The sequence below is a fragment of the Brachycentrus maculatus genome, unplaced genomic scaffold (genome assembly GCF_059751285.1).
Source record: "Brachycentrus maculatus isolate JH-2025_06_01 unplaced genomic scaffold, ASM5975128v1 h1tg000615l, whole genome shotgun sequence".
NCBI lineage: Eukaryota > Metazoa > Arthropoda > Insecta > Trichoptera > Brachycentridae > Brachycentrus > Brachycentrus maculatus.
In genome coordinates this window covers 133,762-149,773 of record NW_028281353.1, presented here as the reverse complement: position 1 = coordinate 149,773, position 16,012 = coordinate 133,762, and the positions used below count along the sequence as shown (strand labels likewise).

Below are 16,012 nucleotides of genomic sequence, written 5' to 3'. Positions count from 1 at the left end.
TAGCGACGCAGTCAGACCGAAATCGCTAACTCAAAAGGATATTTTAATCCATTTATCTTGAAAATCGTCGAACTGAAAATCCATTTTCTTTTTAAGTTCTGTTTTTTCCACTTTAAAAGGATTTTCAATGAATTCTTGGTAGATTACGGGTTAATTCATAACATTTTTGGGTAACGAATCTTTTCATTTTATCACTTGAAATAGCGCTTAATTTTGAAAAAGGTCCCATTTTGCACTTTCCATACATTTGCGTCACAGATGCAAGCAGTTATTGTTATATTTTTATAGTAATAATTATTATCCAATCTTTTGATATTTTTTAAAGTTAAAAAAGAAATCTTGGGGTATTAAGACACACCTATACAAATACATATTTTAATTGAACTTATACATTACCTATAAAGTTAAGAAAGGCGTGTTGAAATGATTTGGACATCTGTAACGATGAGTGAAGAAAGAACGGTAAAACAAATCTATGAGGCGGGCGTAGTTGGAAATAGAAGCAGAGGAAGTCCGTGGAAAACATGATATAATCAAATACTACAAAAACTTACTTGAAAGCAGACATGTCAAATGTCGGAATAATAGGAAAATATGTATATGAGGAAAAGCATGAATGCAGGAGGCGAGGAATGTTAGCAAATACACAATGGTGTGTCGTTTTAACCTCTCTGCCTACCCCTGCGAGGAAGTGGCGTGATGGTTGGTTAGTTTAGGATTATTCTATTATTTAACTTTTGTTTACATTTAGGAATCAAGTTGTGGCAGAATAGGGTCGAACGTAGAACCTCCGGGTCAGGACATTACTTTTTTTAATCTTACACGTAATATAACTATCAAGTATCGTATAAATCGGAGTATCAAAGTATCGTCTAAATATAAAAACTATGTCCGTGTCGTGATGACAGGTCGTGTCGTGATGGTCCTGACGAAGAGACGGGTACGTCTCGAAACCAGTAGACGTAAAAATCTCGGTGAGTGGTTATATACTAATTTTATTAACATTTTTGTAAAAAAATAAATAAGTAAAATGACTAACCACAAAGTAAATGCTTTAAATATTAATAATATTGAGAATATTATAGTTATTATTTTATTACATAAATAATAACTTTGTGTTAACGATCAAGATAACACTGCGTTTATATGATGTAGTACCCTATGCACCAGTGGGGTACGGATAAGGGTTAGAAGAAGAAGAAGAAGATAAATATATCAACCTTGGTCACTGAATTTCACTGGATTGTGAGTATAGAAGGCGGTGAAATTATTCTTACGATTTCCTTATAATTTTTTCCTTAAAAAAATATGATTACTACAAAGGCCCGAGCGGAAGTCATACCTGGAACCTACGCGTGTCCATCGAGCGTTCTAGCCACTGAATTACGAACGATGATGAGATTGTAAGAATTTTGCGTGGGTTTAATATTTACCAAGGAATGATAAGTTTATCAAATATGCATTTTTTTTTAAATATATATATGGAAAATTGCGTGTTTCTTTGAAGATCTAGTTCAACTAACCGCACAAAATAATTATTATCATTCTTGCGGTTGTAAATTACAGCCACAACGGAGGATAAATTTCGCAAAAACGGTGCGAAATGCGAAATAAAAATTAGTGTGTTTTTTCTTTTGTTTAATTGAATCATACAGCCAGAAAATGATTTTATAGCAGAAAATGATACAATAAAGAATTTTCAGATAAATTTTGAATATTTATTATGTTGTTTTATTTCTCATAACTCATTGTTATCATATTATTATCGATTCGGTATTTATTTGATGGAAAAATATAATAATAATAATAATAAAACCCTTATCCGCACCCAAATGGTGCATAGGGCACTGCTTCATATAAACGCAGTGTTATCTTGATCGTTTACACATGAAGGAAAGGTGATCAGCCCCCCGCTTCAGGTACCAGTCCAGGGTAATATTAAATAAATATTACAGTGAAAAAATCACTTATTAATCCAGGACCTACAGAACGGTAGCCGAGCGTGCTGGCCATTACACTACGGAGGCGGACAAAAATAGATGGAAAAATATATTGATTTAAATATATATATATATATATATATATATATATATATATATATATATATATATATATATATATATATATATTTTTTTTTTTTTTCATAATACATAGATACATTCAAATATACATATTCATTTCATATATACATTTATTGTATGTATATGAAAATAAAACACTTCTCTAAGAACACTTTTGAGATTATTAACGTAAACACGGCTAGTTTCGAGAACATGCATAGTTCTCAAAACTAGTTGTGTTTACATTTATACTTTTTTAAAAGTGTTTATTATTTACTTTGTCCGCCTCCGCAGTGTAATGGTCAGCACGCTCGGCTACCGTTCTGGAGGTCCCGGGTTCAATTCCCAAGGGGGGTAAAATAAATAAGTGATTTTTTTTACTGTAATATTGATTCAATATTACCCTGGACTAGTACCTGAAGCGGAAGGCTGATCACCTGTTCTTCATGTGTTAACGATCAAGATAACACTGCGTTTATTTGACGCAGTGCCCTATGCACCATGGAGTGCGGATAAGGTTTTTTTTTCGGATAAGGGTTTTTTTTATTATTTATTTATTTTATACATGTACGTTTTATTTGGCTACGATATACGAGTATACGAGTTGTTTGTAGGTACTAAAAAGCATATATATATATAACGTATATAAAGCATATATATATATAAGCATTCATAATATATATAAATATTATGAATGCTTATATAAATATATATAACGTATATAAAGCATATATATATATAAGCATTCATAATTGTGACAATTATTGGATAAGTAGCAAATAAATACCTGTGTAAAGTTTATGTTTCCCCATCATTTAATTAGAACAAAACGATCAAACGTGTGAATATTTCGTGACGGCTATGTGTGATTCTTAAGTGCAAGTGTTAGTAAAAGGAAGGAACCTTTATCAACGGTAAAAAACTGTTTTTAAAATACTGTTATTATTACGGACATTAAATTGACAGATAAGTGCTTTCTCTACTTACATACAGAGGTCACTAGTATAAAGTGAAATGTCTATAGTTACGAGGGTTACAGTTAGCTTGGACTAGCCGACTACAGATGGCAGCAATACCGAGTTTGACAGCTAGCATCTTTGTTACTATCTAACCATCACGCCGCTTCACGCAGGAGTAGGCAGAGATAATAGAACGCCGCGCCACTCTGTCTTTGCGAACATTATTCGCCTCTTCTACGTTCATTCATCTCCTCATACATACCCGCCGATTATTTCCACTCTTAACCTAACTGCTTTCAAGTATTTGACATACAATTGTAAATAAGAAATTTAAAAAATATATATATATTCGTAATTAAATAAATAAATACTCGCAAGCAAATTGAAAATTAAAATGCCACCCAAAATTTCTAAATTAAAGATCTCAGAAAAAGGCTCTCCAGCATCCTCAGCTCCTCAGTCTCCGCAGCCATTATCGGCTGAGATAAGCAACGCTATATCTGTCCTCCAATTGGAAGTCCAGAAGATGGCCGAGATGGCGGAGAGAAATAGGGAAGACATTTTAAACAAAATTAATATCTTTCAACAAATGTATATGGATATCCTAACGAAGGTAACGGAAGTCAGCGATAGAATCTCAGCCGTCGAGTTTGAAAACCAAGAACTTAAAGCAAGATTGGCCCACGTTGAAGAAAGATGTGACGCCAGATTATCACGTATAGAACGGGATGAGAATCGTCGGGAACAATTTCTGCGTTCTAACAATATAGAAATATCCGGGTTTCCAGAATCAACCAAAGAGGATCCGATGGAAATCGCATTTAAAATATGCGGCGCATTAAATATTGAAGTCAAAGCTTCTGATATTGAGTCTTCACACCGAGTGAGAAAATTCCAACCCTCAAGTAAGCCTAAAAACTTGATCGTTAGAATTAAAGAATCGAAAACGAAATATCAACTGGTCACTTCAAGCCGTAAAAAAAAGGGCCTATCTTACGCCGAACTGGGGCTCCCAGGTTCTGGCAAAATTTATATAAATAATCATCTTACCCTCTTCAATAAACAGTTGTTGAGGAGGTGCAGGGATGCAGCTCAAAAAGCAAATTTTAAGTATATTTGGGAAAAAAATGGTGAAGTATTTGCAAGAAAGAACGACACTTCTCCATTTTTTAAAATATCTTCCGAAGACGAAATTAAAAAAATATTTCGTGATCACTAAATTTCTGTATTTCTTTTTAATAGCTTTTTATTATGTATTACTATTCGCCTCAATTATTGTAATAGCATTGCAAATTCCTATCTATCCTATACACTTCCTTCCCTCTCACACAAGCTTCCCTTTCTTACACCCTGCAACCCATTTACTTTTTACCATTACACTTATTTTAATGTTAATTTGGGTGCTCAGTCTCATTCTTTTCATAACTAAATTTATTTCTGTAAAGTTATTCTGTTTTGATATAGAGTCAAAATGGAATTACTCACCTAATTCATCAATATTTTACATTTCCAGCGTCAAAGATTTCATCGACTTTGCGTATATTATTGTTTTGTATTTACCTTGCTTTTCTTCACAGGCGCGAGTGACCTAAAAATTTACTATCAAAATTCACGCGGGCTTCGAGGGAAAACTCACGAATGCCAACTAAATATTTTGAATAGTGATTATGATGTTATATGTTTCACGGAAACTTGGTTATTGGATGGTATTCATAATAGCGAACTCTTTGATTCAAGATATTGTGTATTTAGAAGAGATCGTGACTACGCTAATCTTAATTGTAAACTTGGTGGTGGTGTTCTAATCGCAACTCACAATAGACTCAACGCAACATCAAACGTTGTCTGGAATTCCGCAGCTGAAGATATTTGGGTTTCATTTGATATTAACTCCAATAAAAAAATCCACATTTGCTGTTCATATCACCCTCAGGGACGTAATTATACCTCAAGTCTTGTAGCGCATCTCAACAGTGTAGAAACTGCACTTTCTGACAAACCTTATGATATTCTTCTTTTGCTAGGTGACTATAACCTACCTAAAATTGACTGGATTTTGGATGAGGGTAGTAATTCACTCTCACCTACAAATTATGATTCGGATACTAGTAGACTACTTGTGGAATTCTTAGCTTTACACGGTTTACTACAATTTAATAATGAACGCAACAGACTTAATAGGATTTTAGATCTCGTTATGACTAATTTTATCCACTGCCTTACATCTCATTGCACGCATCCGATTGTTCCCGAAGACAGCCACCACAAATCTCTAATAATTGACTTTCAACTTTCATTCTTGCATCCCACAAGATGTCTGAAGCCAAACGCAAGAGAAGTCCAGCTATTCCACAAGGCTGATTATTCCAAAATGAAAGAGGACCTCGCTCAAGTAAATTGGGATCTTGAATTCCATGATATGAACGTAAATGATTCTACGGATAAATTCTATAACATTATTTATAATATAATTGAATTACGTGTCCCTAAAAAAATAGTTTTTAGCCCTAATCAATACCCCCCTTGGTATAGCAAAGCCCTAATAAAGATATTGAAAGAAAAATCTAAATTCCATAAAAAATGGAAGAAATTTAAACAAGTTGAAGATTTTCAAACTTTTTCCCTCTTAAGATCTCGTCAAAAAACCGTTCATAAAATATGTTACGAAAAATATATTGAAAGTGTGGAAGAAACCTTGAAAACAAACCCAAAAATTTTGTGGTCATTTTCTAAATACAAAAGATGTAACAACTCTAATCTACCGTCGTCAATGCATTTAAACAATGTATCTTCCTGTGACGGTTTATCCATATCAAATCAATTTAACGATTATTTTAAGTCCGTTTTTGTACCTGACTCTTCTGGCAGTACATCATGTATGGCGCCTCCTCAAACTAATGATAACGAAACAAGCACTTCATTGAATATAATTGACTTTGATCGACCTACTGTCCTTAAATACCTTAGTAATATTGATGTAAATAAGGGTCCTGGTTCAGACAGTATTCACCCTTTGCTTATTAAACATTGTGCTGTGGAACTTTCCATTCCGCTCTCCAAGTTGTATACACAATCTTTTAGAGAGGGATGTTTTCCCTCCGTGTGGAAGAGAGCACTCATTACTCCTATCCACAAAGGTGGTGACCGATCCGATATCAGTAATTATAGACCGATATCCAAACTTCCACTTTTTGGAAAAACTATGGAAAAAATTGTCACGGATAAAATCAACCCAGTAATAAGAAATGACATTATATTGAACCAACACGGATTCTTAAGAGGCAGGTCGATTGAGTCAAATTTGCTTGAGTTCAATCATTTCACACTATCGGCCATGGAAGAGGGCTACCAGGTGGACGCCATATATACTGATTTTGCCAAGGCCTTCGACAAAATAAATCACAATGTCTTGATTCGTAAGATTCGCGAAATGGGTATTCATGGTGATCTTCTTAGATGGCTCATTTCTTATGTTGAAAATAGAAGCCAAGCGGTAGCGGTTCTAGGATTTACTTCTAATTACATTATGATTCCTTCTGGGGTTCCCCAAGGATCCCACCTGGGCCCATTATTATTTTTAATATACATAAACGATATTAACAAATATATCAATCAAAATTTTCTCATGTTTGCTGACGATACCAAGTTATTTATACGAGTCAAGTCTTTAGACGATTGTTCAATGTTGCAAAACGATCTCGATAATCTAGTGTCTTATTGTAATCTTAATCAGCTTTTTCTGAATGTCAATAAATGTTTTAGCATTACGTTCACAAGAAAAAAAAAAAAAATTATGTTTGATTATGAAATTAACAATAGTCGGCTGACCAGGAAAACTGAATTAAGAGACCTTGGTGTTATAATGGACGAGAAACTTTTGTTTTCTTCACATATTGAAGCCTGCGTTAATAAGGCCTACAGAAACTTAGGTTTTATTTTTCGAACCACTAAACCATTTAAAAATACATCATCTCTTGTAACTTTATATAACGCTTATGTTCGTAGTCACCTCGAATTCGCCTCAGTCGTTTGGAACCCTGAGTACGCTATATATATAGCTCAACTTGATCGTATTCAAAATAAATTTCTAAAAATGATGGATGGTAAGCTTCATTTAAGTTTCAACTCTTATGAAGAATCTTTAGCCTTCCATTAATTATCTTCACTTAGTAAACGTAGGAATATATCAGATTTATGTTTTTTGTATAAAGTTATAAATAATATGACTGAGAGCCCTTATCTTCTTGCGCAGATACCTTTTCACTGTCCAATTAGAATCAATAGGCATAGTCATACCTTTTATAATCCAGCACCAACAAAGAACTATACAAAAAATTCCTTTATTTATCGAAGTTGTGGAAAATTTAATGAATGTTGTACCGACCTTGATATGTTCTACTCCAATCTTTTAAAATTTAAAGCTAAATTGTTCGAAATCTTATAAACCTAAAAAAGTAATTCTATTCCCTGTCCTTTCCTTTTCTTTCTTTCCTATCACTGCCATCTCCTTTTCTCTTTATCCCATCCTTGTCTCATGTCTCTTCCTTTATATAGACCTCTCTTATGTATAGTTGTGAAGAACTATAATTGGTACTCATGATTTTATTTTTTGTATTCTGTATGTATCATATATTGTAACTGTTGTTCTTCCTTCCAATAAAATAAAAAAAAATAAAATAACCCTTATCCGCACCCCAATGGTGCATAGGGCACTGCTTTATATAAACGCAGTGTTATCTTGATCGTTTACACATGAAGGAAAGGTGATCAGCCTCCCGCTTCAGGACCAGTCCAGGGTAATATTGAATAAATATTACAGTGAAAAAAATCACTTATATTTATTTGACCCCCCTGGGAATCGAACCCGGGACCTCCAGAACGGTAGCCGAGCGTGCTGACCATTACACTACGGAGGCGAACAGATGACTAAAAAGTACGTATCATTAATTTTTATTTTTACTTGTATGATTTATTTGGCCACTTTATAGTTTGTGTCTACAAAAAAAGGTTTTTTTTTCTATTTTTACATGTATGATTTATCTGGCTTTGATTTGTATAAACTGCAGTAAACGTGTGTGGAAGAAACACTATGATGAACTAAGCCTTTACTGTTTTCATTGAGCGATAGATAACATGCATACATGATGCACATTTGTACATAGGCACTATGTATGTGGCACTTCGTATTTGGTCCTAAATGCATATCATTACTATCACATGTGTTGCTCTCTGAATGCATTATGTCTCGTTTACCGCATGTTTTAGGTTGACTTTCTTTCCTATGGGCAATAATGTCAATCGCTAATCGTCTGACATTTTTCTAATATTAAGTTACAGTTTTTTGTCCGCCTCCGTAGTGTAATGGTTAGCATGCTCGCCTAACGTTCTGGAGGTCCCGGGTACGATTCCCAGGGGGGGCTTAATAAATATAAGTGATTTTTTCACTCTAATATTTATTCAATATTACACTGGACTGGTACCTGAAGTGGAGGGCTGATCACCTTTCCTCCATGTGTAATCGATCGAGATAACACTGCGTTTATATGAAGCAGTGCCCTATGCACCATTGGGGTGTGGTAAGGGTTTTATTATTGTTATTAAGTTACAGGTCATATTGAATTTACAAATAATATGATGACGTCAAAATCTTGGATTTTTTAAAGAATAAACCATTACTTTGTATCATACATTTTGACATCTCAATATAGATGAAGAAGAATATGGAAGTCTGGGTATTTACATGGCTCACGGCCTGTCATATACTGGTTTAAGTGATCACGTTATACACGTGTAACATTCACTATTTTACCGATGATTGACGGTTGTCAATCACTCGAATTTTTAAAACTCTACATAAATAAATATAATTTTCTAGTCGCTTCATGTGTAAGTTTCTTTAAATACCTACCCAAACTTCCATTTTATTCTTCATCTATGTTGAGATGTAAACATGATCAAATAACTCCTAACTGAAGAAACCCAGATTTGTGAACAATGATTTGGATACATACAAAACGCTGTAAATAAAATAACTGGTAAAATTATAAGCTGCATTAAAAATGAAAATCATGTTTTCAGGCGTTTCCTAGTATGTAAAATAATTCGGTAAGGTCACGGACACTGCATACATTTAAATAAAAGGGTCTATGCTTAATACAAGCTTACTCAAATAAACCAAAGATACTGATACAAATACACACATGGAGCAACGTGAAAATTATAAACATGGGCTGGTTTAAGCGATCACTTTATACATCTGTAAAATTTATCATTCTACCCATTTTGACAACCACACCACTAAAAATTTTGTTACTCATACATATGAGTACCAAAATTTTGAGATGTGTGGTGGTCAATCACGGTTAGAATGATGAATGTTGAATGGATCATTGAAACCCCCCTACGACAGGTTGTAAGCTGTGTGAATACCCAGACATCCATATTTTTCTTCATCTATGTTAAGATGTCGAAATATTGAAATAGCTTTTGGAAAAAAGGATTTGAACACATAAAATGATAAGAATTATTATACATATAGTTGGTACACACAAAACTATACATCATATTTATGTGCAATGTTCACATACTTATATGACGTTTTGCGGTCACAACTTCCTATCTTATTTGTAAAATGTAATTTTAAATTTAATCATATTAATATTATATACTTATCGAGCCATATATATGAGTAATGTACGAGTAAAATAGGTATATATTATGGATTTACTAAATCGTACTTAATGTAAGAATTTTCCGACTTTTTCTTGTTTTACGTTTTTTTTTAATTTTTTAAATGAATAATAATAAATAATAAATCCCTTACCGCACCCCAATGGTGCATAGGGCACTGTTTCATATAAACGCAGTGGTATCTCGATCGATTACACATGAAGGGAAGGTGATCAGCCCTCCACTTCAGGTAGGTACCAGTCCAGTGTAATATTGAATAAGTATTAGAGTGAAAAAATCACTTATATTTATTAAACCCCCCTGGGAATCGAACCCGGGACCTCCAGAACGGTAGGCGAGCATGCTGACCACTACGGAGGTGGACAAAAAATTTTAAATTTAGAAAAATTTTAAATTATCTAAAATATAACCCAATTTTTTTTAATATACGTTAGTTGAAGTCATCTACGGTTTGCTGGAGCTCAGTCTAAATCAGTTAAATGGAAATGAAAGAAAATAAAAAGCACACATTTCACTCAGCTTGCGAAGCAATGAAAGCATTCAAAATCTATGAAACTTCAAAGCATTAAAAAAATGAAAATGCTTAGTGACAGCAGGTGTGGAACTGAATTGGAACCAATTCTACCCATTATTGACAACCACACTACTCAAATTCTTGGTAGTTCCAAAAATATGAACCAATTTAGAAACCTTGTTCTTGAATCACTAGAACTTCACTAGAGACATCTATTGGTGAGATGTAAAGAAGCTTTTTACTAAGCAGAAACTCTTATATTAGTATGTGAGGTCCGAATCCTGGATTACAATCACACACATGAGAAACGCCAGAAAATACCATTTTCATTTTTATTATTTAAGCTTATAATTTGAACAGATAATTTATCTTTATTCTTCTTCATCTTTGATGAGATGTCAAAAAAATAATAAGAAAATAACTCCTGTAAGAGGAAATAATCCAGATTTTGTAAACAAGTATTTGGACACACTCAAAATGTTGTAAAGAAAAGGTTCCCAGTTGATTTTCCATCGGTACAAAATCTCGGGTTCTGTGGTACACTGACCGGCCCGTTACAATGAATTGTGGGACGGCGCCTACTTCTTGACAAGCATGTCCCGAATACGAATAATGAATACGTTTTGTGCGTTCTACAAACTGTACCGATCCGTGATCGCGAACACTCGATCATCTCGAAGAATCCTAGGCGTACTGTCGAGAGAGAGAAGAATACCTAACACATTCATTAGGGCCGGAAAACCCGTAAAAAAAGGAAAAATCATACTCAAGATTTCACCATCATTTGAAGCATGATAATATTTACTTGAATGTTTTTCGCAGATAATTTGTGGCACATTTTATAATTATATTTACTTTATAAAATTAATTTTATAAAATTAAACAAATTTGTTTTAAACACTTTTTTATTATTAGTACACTTTAGCCTACCGGTTTCGACAAGAACTTTGTCATCATCCGGGTTAATTAAATTCTAAAACATTAAAAACATTAAAATACTCATAATTAATTACATTCCCTTACCAAAAAATTGTGTGGAAGTTTTTGGTAAGGGAATGTAATTAATTATGAGTTTATTTTAATGTTTTAGAATTTAATCAACCCTGATGATGACAAGGTTCTTGTCGAAACCGGTACGTTAAAGTGTACTTATAATTAAAAAGTGGTTAAAACAAAGTTGTTTAATTTTATAAAGTTTAATATTTTTTAAATACTAGTATTGTATTTAGTAGGAAATTTGTGAGTTATTTTTTATAATTTCATTGTGTATGTAAAAAGCGTTTGCATTTAGATAAATCAAACCTCTCTCTATCAGTATTAGAAGTATGTGTACCATATTGCAACATATTGGCGTTTGCCCAGTCCAATTTCAGTTTATTTTATTTGATTTATTTTAACATATTTGAAAAAGATAAATATATTTTTCAAATAAAATTATTGAAATAAACTAAACGGAAATTGGACTGGGCAAATGCTAATCTGTTACAATATAAATATGGTACACATAGTTTTGAAGGATAAAAAAAAGATATGCTAGTTTAAATCTGTATTTTTTATTATTTTTTTTTTGCAAAAATGCAATGATTAAGTTTCAAGCATTTTTTTACATCAGGAATTTTCTGATATAATAATTATTTATATTGTGTTTTATAGAAAACTATCAAAGATGAATCAGTTTATACGACGGAAATATTGAAAAGTATTTTTATTGCATTTACAGGGCTTAAGGTCTATTATTGGCCTACATTAGTGATCATTTTATAAACTATGTATTTTTCACCATTACGCAATACGTCTTTATAACAATATCATACGATTCGATCTCGAAATCCCCCGTGATCTAAAAGAAAGTAGGTACCAAGAAAAAATTATTTGGAACTATTAGACATTGACTTTTCGTCAATTCAAACACATGGTTTAGTCCATGAAAATCAGTACAATGGCCTTTAGTTAGAGTTTAATCTGAAAAAAAGGCAAACGGAAACATGTATCGCTCACTCCTTTCAACAACGTCATAATCAAAAAAAATGATTTTTCAGGAGATCGTTTTTAAAGTTTAAGAATATAATAAAAAGTATTAAATATAAATATCGAGGCACTTATTGAACTTTTAACTGTGCAACAGATCTTTTTAGGTAAAACCTGGAGGTTTTTACTCCATTTGAAAAATATTTAGTATTTTTCAAACAATAATTAAACGATACCTTTTCTTCAAAATGCAAAAACAACATTTTCTGCCCTGTAGCGGGTAAATATAAAATTTAAAATATGCCGCTTTTGCTGGGATATAGTACATTTTCTGGGCATTCCGAAAACACGCAAATTGACGATTTTTGATTTGTGACGTTGTTGAAAGGAGTGAGCGATATGTATTTATTTTAACCCTCCTGAAAATCAGACTCTGGCACGACAGTCAAACGTGCTAACCACTACACTATGGAGGTGTTATATCGCTCACTCCTTTCAAAAACCTCATAAATCAAAAATCAAAATTTTCAGTTGTGTATGTTTTCAGAATGCCCAGAAAATGTACTATATCCCAGAAAAAGCGGCATATTTTTAACTTAATATTTACCCGCTACAGGGCAGAAAATGTTGTTTTTTCATTTTGAAGAAAAGGTATTGTTTAATTTTTTTAAAAAATAAACGTAATATTTTTCAAATGGCGAAAAACCTTCAGGTTTTACCTAAAAAGATCTGTTGCACAGTAAAAAGTTCAATAAGTCGCTTGATATTTATTTTTAATAAATTGCGTCATATTTTTAAACTTTAAAAACGTTATCCTAAAAAATCAGGTTTTTTGATTTATGACGTTCTTGAGAGGAGTGAGCGATATGTTAAATATAAAATTAGTTATACCCAATTATATATCATACAAAAATGAAATTTGACGATTATTGGTGTATGACGTTGTTGAAAGGAATGAGCGGTATGTGGTCATGAAACAGAAAATGAACGCTCCGAGGGGACTTCGTTGGAAAGCATTATTCACTTTTCTATTGAAATTTTCACTTCTCAACAGATACACATTTTAATTCAACCAGTGGACTAAATACCAAAGGAGACAGTGACGCCATCAATCACGTGTTTTGTGCTCGTACTTTAAAAGTAAATTTGACAATTGGTTCAGGCACACTACAACGAACATCAACTACACAACACGCATTATCAATCAACGCGGCATTTGCTTTGTAAAATTTCATTTGTATTAGAAAAAATTACTCATGCACCTTTCGATTTTTCGTATGAAAGTCACCCTCAACCTGTATTGTGACATACATACATGCTTATATGATTTTTGAATAAATAATTAATATTTTCAAAAATTTTAACGGATTTTTAGACATACTCGTATTTACAGAATTCATTCAAACCCTTATCCGCACCCCAATGGTGCATAGGGCACTGCATCATATAAACGCAACGTTATCTTGATCGTTAACATATGAAGGAAAGGTGATCAGCCCTCCGCCTCGGGTACCAGTCCAGGGTAATATTTAATAAATAAAACAGTGAAAAAAAATCATTAATTTTTTTTACCCCCCCTGGGAATCGAACTCGGAACTTACAGAACGGCAGCTAAGCGTGCTGACCATTACACTACGGAGGCGGACAAAACTGACAGAATACATGACAAAAATTGGATAAAATCCAGGAGAGTTTTATAATTTTTTAGAGAGTTTTTTTTAGAGACTCTATTATCACACCCTATGGATTTTATTAATATATCAATTTTATATATGGGTGTCTACCGTTTCATTTATTTGAAAAAAGATAAATGATTCATCTCAAGTATAATAAAAGCATTTGTGTTTTTAACCGAAAGAAAATGAAAGTCTGAGCATCCAAGGGCTTACGACCTGACATTTGGATGGCTTAAGGGGATACAACCCGAACACATAATTCAATCATCGGTCGACCACCAGAAGGTTACTCGCCAGTATGTAAATTGGATTTTTTTTTGTTTTTCAAAATATATATTTAAAATATTTTTATAATTTTTTAAAATCCTTTCCATTCAATAACTGCTTTCTTTTCAAACCCATATAATTATTTCGAAGAAAAATAAATTAGTGCAATAACAATGTTTTAAGAAAAAAATAACGTAAAATGTTACCTGGATTGAACATTCATACTGCATTTATTTTATTCAATTTAATTCAATTCCTTCAATAATTAATAATCCTATACATTGCAAACAAACATTTAAGGCGTATAAATTAAAAACATAAATTAAAAAGTGAGCAAGAAGACTCTTGTTAAAGATGTAGAAGAATCCCGCTTCGGAATACTCCTTAAGTCACATGGAACAGATAAATATCTAGTGCAATATTGTTGTTTTATTGTTATTTTATATATGTATATGTGCTCAGTTGTTGGATTCCTTTCCGATGTTAGTTTTAATTTTGATTAATATTGAAATAAATAATGATGGATGATCCATGTACAGTTTGAGAGTGAGTGATCCATCATCACACATCACTCCTTATCAATCCTGTTTTTAGGTGGCGCAGGAAACACAGACCGGTTTCATAGTAAATCTGCACTAATAATTACAGAACCCTGTTACAAATACTGCATCCGGTACTGGGTACAGAGGCAAACTTAACATGAATTAGCGTTTCCTTTTTAAAAAATATAATTTAAGAAAAATTAAATTAAAATGGGCGTTCCTCTACAAGTATTTATACAAGATTCTGAATTTTGAGAAAATCAAGTAATAATTTTTAATTTTTGCAAAATAGAAAATGACTCGTTGGCAAACTTACATAGACTACAAACACTGATAAAATTATAAATTAAACACTTATTTTTTTTACCACTTGAGTATTATATTATTAAAACTAGTTTCAGAAGCTATAGATGCTTCTAGAATTTTTCTGTAGCTTCCGAAACAAGTCGTAAGTAAATATGGTAATTCTCAAGTGGTAAAAAAGGGTGTTTTATTTAGAATTTAATCATGTCTTAACTCAGATTAATTGCCGAAACAGAAAATAACACACTACAACTTTTCATTTACTGTCCTACAAAAAATGTGTTTTCCTATTTTTTTCAATATTATAATTCTTCCTCATATTTTTACACTATACCCATGAAGTACCTGGTATTCTATGTAAAAAAAAATATAGGAAAATGTAAAAATAAAATGATGAAAATAAAAAATAAGAGATATAGGGCTAATTGAAAACCTCCTGTTTTTAGCGAGTGTTTTTGCCTAGAATTTTCACTCATGAATTACATGAAATTATAGTAACAACATAAAGAGTAAATCCACTGACGAGTAGGCATAGGCCATGAAACTTATAAAGTTGAAGCCTATAAGTTTCATAGCCATGATAAGCGGTGTACCAAGTAGGGACATTATAAGCGGTGTTGCATAAGCCGTAGCTAGATTTCAGAGTCACTTGGACGTTAGGTAATTTAAAAAAATACTATTTTTAGTGAGAAGGTATTAAATATTTGAGTTAAATTAAAATTATAAGTTACTTGTCAAAAATTAAATAAATTTGTTAATTAATTGTCTTTTAACTTCTTCACCGAAATATATTTTTCAAAACAATAATGACGCATACTCAAAATATATTTTTTAATTATTTTGCCTAAATAATCCTACTTTTTGTTGCTGTATTATGTAAGGGTTATAAAACGGAGATGAAGAAATACGGGAAATAAAAATCCAAAATCCGAATTCGCAAAAAGCAAATTGCATTAGTGTGCATTTTTTCCTGTAAGGCGACAAAATAGGAATGTTAAAAATATGGGTATGGCATCATTTACTTTACAAAATA

At 32.4% G+C, this 16,012-nt stretch overlaps 1 protein-coding gene across 1 annotated transcript in view; it reads right to left on the bottom strand.

Annotated features, from left to right (window-relative positions):
- Positions 1–16,012, bottom strand: part of LOC148301059 (free fatty acid receptor 4-like) — a 28,390-nt gene that overhangs the window by 2,897 nt on the left and 9,481 nt on the right. The gene's annotated exons all lie outside the window — the stretch shown is intronic.